Source organism: Pseudonaja textilis, chromosome 1 (genome assembly GCF_049901715.1).
Source record: "Pseudonaja textilis isolate UNSWEBS1 chromosome 1, rPseTex1.2, whole genome shotgun sequence".
Lineage (NCBI taxonomy): Eukaryota > Metazoa > Chordata > Lepidosauria > Squamata > Elapidae > Pseudonaja > Pseudonaja textilis.
The window spans coordinates 75,689,817-75,695,816 of NC_141990.1; positions in this window are offsets into that span (position 1 = coordinate 75,689,817).

A 6,000-nucleotide genomic window follows, 5' to 3' on the forward strand; every position below is an offset into this window, starting at 1 on the left:
GCTCCTCTTCATTAAGAGGCTCATTTTACCTTATGCATATGGAGGAAAGATGTAAGATGTAAGTGCTGCTTATACCATAAAAAAAGTAAACAGTGACTACGAAGTTTATGATTTTGCTAATCCGGACATTATATAGCTCTTAGTGGAGCATTGTGTTCCAGCTTCTTGATACGTTTAAATTTAAGCCAATTCCAATTACCTGCTCCATGCCTCTTCATGCTTGGAGGGAGAGAAAAAAAAATATCTGGGCCTTTTTTAAAGAGTCTTTCTTTCTCTTTTTTCTCTCTTTCTTTCTCTTTCTCTCCCTCTCTCTTTTCTTTCTTTCCTTCCTTTCCTTTCCTTTCCTTTCCTTCCTTTTGTTTCTTTATTTCTTTCTTATTTTGAAAAGGGTACCATGGACGGGATGTCTTTAAAAAAAAAAGTCAGTGAAAACATGCTTTGTTTTGCTGAGAACACATCATGCTTTTACTTCTTTATTAAATTTATATGCCACCCACTTCACTAGCCAAAGCATCTCTGGATGGCTAATGTACACAATATGATTTTTAAAGCACTTAAAATGAAATCCAAAGGTATGTCTCCAATGAACGATAACTCTCAGCAACAACTTAAGAAATTCATTCTAGAAACACTATGTAATGCCATGAAGAATGTTCAGCTGACTTGGATACCCTTGTGGTGAGAATATGACAGCTTAAGTTTCCCACATGGAATGTGTTCTTTATGAAAAGCATTTCAAAAATGTTCCATCCATCATATCTGGAACAGGTCACAAATAGGATCCAATGAGGTAAAGAAGGAAGGTGAAAAACTGTAAAAATGGAACCATTTGAAAGTCATATATGAAATATCCAGCAGAAAGCCTACCTATCTCTCATCAACTGTGAAGGCTGTAAATGTGCCAAGTTTAGCATATGCCTCACTGAAGTTGTGAGTCTGACATTTGCTTCTCGGCATTTTAAAGAGCAAACAGACTAAATTTTATGCTCCCCTAGTGGAAAAGCTATATATTTAAGCATTATCATAATCACTTGCTTTTCCTAATGGTAAAAGCTAGGTCCTGATGAGGTTTTGTTGCTCTTTTGTAGTGAGGCCCGGGAGAATTAGCATGTCTCCTGCTGGAGAGCACACGATGCAGACAATCAAAAGTTTTAATGCCTCTCTTTAGTTGTCTCCTTAGCAGAAAAAATGGCAGGTAACAAATGACGAGTCATGTCAGTTAGATAATAGATTGCACACATTCTGTACACGGAAGGTCAACTCTAACTATAAATCCTGCTCAGAAGCATTCTAAATCGTCTTTCAAATATCTAATTGTTGTTTACCAAGATATAAACTGAGCACATCCGGAGAACCAGTCTACAAAATGTCTACTGCTTCCACAGCAGATCTCCAAGGAGACTGGCAGAACATTCAGTGGCTTTAAAAACCCTCTGACTCATTTCCTCCAATGACATCACCCTTAATTAATAGAACAGGGAAGGGGAAGAAAGAGACATGTTTGTTTATCAAAATTTTCACTGTACATGTAATTTTCTTAACAAAGAGATACTTGCTGGCTTTTCTATTAAAGCAGTCATCAATTGCTTCGCAGGAAAGGTGTCCATTAAACACCTCCTGGCCAACAATGTACATTTATAATACAATGAGGTCATTTAAGACTCTCGAGACTGATTGGTCATGTGGAAAAACACTTTTCAGAAAGTGAGCGTGTTCTTCCTTCAAAGTGAGATAACAGCCCTGCAGTGTTTGAGACATCTCATTCTCATTTGGACTTCTGTCCCAAAGGCCAAGCATGAATGCCTTGCTAATCTTATAATGGCAGGAATTAAAGAGAGAAGGGTAATGGTAAAATAAACATTCTTCTTGGATGAATTATTTTCTGCACACTTGGGCTCAAAACATTATCATGTAGCAGAGCAAGATTTCTCAGAGAAAGCAAACTGACTTAAGTGTAATTGATTTATATTATTCAATTGGAGGCAAGGAGATGCTCCCCCATGTAGCACGCCTGTGCTGGACTAATTCCATCCTACAACTAATCTTACCTGCTGCACTAGTCTTTGATTGCCACAGCATGGCAAACTCTGGTCTATCTGAACAGTGTGGTTTGATCTCTAAGGAGTAGGTAGCCAAGTACTTACGCCTCAAATTTTAAAGCAGGGCGTTAGTGCGATGAAATCCTTTCTCTCAAATATGCCTCTTTGATTTATTGCTGGGCATTCTAGATCCAGAGTCTCCAACCTTGGCAACTTTTAGGACTTCAACTCCCAGAGTTCCTCAGCCAGCAAAATTCTAGATAATCCCAATGATAGGCCAAGCTGAAATTGGATGGTGTATCTAAGGGAAATGCTGGTGAAGGGTTACAAAGGCAGGGGTGTGGTTAAAGGGCCAGCAGTAAGGAAACAAGGGAACAATAATTTCAGCAAAGGAAGCAGAGCTGGCTCTTGCATTTGTTTTTTGTTTCATAGTTGATGTGTTGTCTCTCGTGTACTATCTCCTTTCCCCCAGTCTCCACTCCATTAATTATACAAGGGAAGTTCTGCTTCCTGTGTGGACCTCCTGGGTATTCTCCTATTGTTCACAGAGTTGACACCAAAATTGTAAAAGAGGCTGTTCATTTAAGCAACTGTAAGAAATGTGCTAGAGATTTCACTATTCAAAAACTATATATAGAACAGCAAATGACAATATAAACACAAGTAGATTTCTACCCTTTTGTTGTTGTCTTCTTGAGCCCCATTGACAACATGGATATGTTCTCTTGGCAACAGCAAGGGAAAGGTTCTCATTCTTGCTTTCTTCTGGATGGCTTTTGGATTTCCCAGTTTAGCTTACAGGCTCAGCCCAAGTATTTTATAATGGTCTCTATCCAAGTCCAGTTCAGCTCAGTTTCCAACCTCAGATGAGGTCAATCACATACTGCCAAATCCTTGGAATTATAGTAATTATTATGATAAATTAATTTGCTATCCTACATTTTTTCAAGGAGCTTGACGTGGTTTGCATGTCTCCTTGTGGGTTTTTTTCCCCAGAAACAACCAGTTGGTGACGGAATGGACATACAAGGGAGTTTCTGTGGCTGAGAGTAGACTTGAATTTAGGTGTCCTATCTTAGTCCACTGCCTTAATCCTTCATTTTAACAAAAAGAGCCCAAGAAGTAATTTGGTCTACCAGTTTCTAGTAATACTAATATTACTACTATTCATTCATTCTGGACTAGTCAAACAGAAAATGATTCATTCTGGACTAATCAAACTGGAAATGATGGAAGAACTTTAGCAATCATAATCCTGTGAAGAAACATGTATAAACAAAAAGTAAAATGGTATATAGTTTCCAGCTAACAATCGTTTTTGTTCCTACAGAAAACAGGAATACATTTGAAAGTATAGCAAGGCAATTATTTAAATGTTATGGAGAGTAATCTCATTCTACATGCATGTGTTGGAATTAAAACATTAAGCATCATTAACAAGCTAAAAAAATTCATCTCTATGTTGCCAATTTTGAGATGTTTGACTCTGTGATATATAAGCAATAACATCAAAATGAAAAAAAGTTATATATGTCCTTCAATACATTTCCTGTTTGATATTATCTCCAAAGAATAAATATCATAATGCCACTTGTAATTATTTCTAGTTTACTTATTTGTGTGTAGCACACAAATTATTCTTCAGTATTTGACAGTATTTAAGTTCATCTCTCACAAAGAGGAGAAAATGGAGACCACAAGATCAATGTATTAGTTTTTCTAGAACTTACATCTATTCTTTCTCTACTTTTGTACCCTCTACCAAAATGAAGAATATTTAGAAAAAAATATAAAATTTTTGGACCACACAATATTCTTGCTTACCTGTGGATCTATTAAAGTATTTTGTTATAGATGAAAATGGTTTCCTTGGCTTTATATGGCAGAGGTAAGAGATTATATTTAAGATGTTTTTGATCTGATCCAGCAAATACTTTTAATTTTGGTTTATTTATTTTTTATTTTTTTACATTTTGCAATTTTGAAAGATAGCATCACCATTTTAAATTTACTTCAGAGGTGGTATTCAGCAGGTTCTGACCAGTTCTGGAGAACAAGTAGCGGAAATTTTGAGTAGTTCAGAGAACCAGCAAATACCACCTCTGACTGGAGATTTTACAATATCCTTCCTCTGCCAGGCCCACCAAGCCACGCCCACAGAACCAGTAGTAAAAATTTTTGAATCCCGCCACTGATTTACTTTTCATTTTCTGGAACCATCATTACCATCAAGTTCTGGTTTTGCCCTCAACACTGTAGATAATATTCTGTGCCAAGTTAAATGGACACTAATAGGAAAACAGAGCACCCATCATTCTGGCATCTGTCACTTTTGGCCAACATGGTTAGGCTGCCAATAGTTGTAGTCTAGTAACTCACCATATTGGGAATTGCAAGTTTAGACCTTTCCTAATTTTCCCATGTTTTCTTACCAGGCAGTGGTGTCTACTTAGCAGCCTTTTTTTGTCTGTCTTCAATTTGTGGAATTATACCATTGTTACCAGAGAGAAGGCTGAGAGAGAGAGCAGACCTCACTGTCTGCATTTCAGTAAATTCCTTACAATGAAGAACAGGGTCTTGATCCAAAGTTGGGAAATTAACACTTCATTCAGTAAAAACATTACTAAAGGATCTAAGGTGGTTGAACGCTGGTTTATTTAGTTTATACATAGGTGGAAACTTTAGTTTACACAGCTGTATCCTTCTTCCTTAGTGAAATTATACATGCCAAATATTTCCCAGGCATCCTGGGCCATGCTTGTGTACATATGACCCCCTTCCTCCCTCTGTCCAAGACATTCTATATTTTGTTATCTCTTAGTTCTCATACAAAAGAAAAGGTTTTAATTACTTCAGTTTTTATTTAGAATTCTATTAGATCTTGTAGCAGACAGCTAGGCATTTCCAATGACCCCAGTTTGCTTCTTTCCTAACCCTTTCTAAATGTTTTTTTCTGCATTTCTTGAACTCTGATATAATTTATTATCAATATTTCTTAGAAAGAAACTCTATGTCTTTGCTTTGTTCAAGGTCCAGTTTTATTGTCTGCTAAATAATAATTATTGAAATAACATTATCTGCCTATCCCAAGTCATTGGAAAGGAATCAATAGGTGGACAGAAATGTCAAATCCAGTAAACATCTGGCCGATTGTGCAACCAACCATAATATTAATTTATTAATCTAGTATTCCACTCAACTCCTACTGGCTCTAATTGGCTATATAAGTAGAGCTACAGATTGCCCTTTATCCACCACCAGATAACAACAAAGAGGAACGGGTTCTTATATCTTTTTTCTTTTTTGCTGATGTCTAGTGGTTCTCCAGATTTTTGCACCTCATATATGGAACCCCTAACTTTTTTTTTTTGGTAAATTTTATTGGTTTTTTAAAAACAAACATAAACAAACAAAACATAAAAACATCAAACTTTCTTCCATATGTATACAAACAGTGTGCCGTTTGGTTTACAAATCATTTTGTGCATCTATTTTGTAGTCTTCAATTACAGTTACATTACATAAAAACTCTTATTATCAATCAAAAATTAGATACCCTAATATCATTATTAATCAATCATTTGACAATAGTTTTATTCATTCACATTTTACAAGATAACCACAGTTTACTTAGTTTATTTTATAACAATTCATATTATCCTCCCAAATCTATCCTAAAAACATTTTGCAGATATAATAAAAAAGAAATACATCTTTATATATTTATTATTTTCTAAAAATCTACATATTTCATTATTATATTTTATTATCTAACCATTGATAGAAAAGGTCCCAAATTTTATAAAATTGTTTATCCTCTTGTTCTCTGATTTCAAATGTCAATCTACTCATTTCAGCACATTCCAATATTTTCTTAATGATTTCCTCCTGCGATGGTATTTTCTCATTTTTCCAATTTTTAGCAAATACAATCCTAGCCGCTGTTAATACATTTACAATC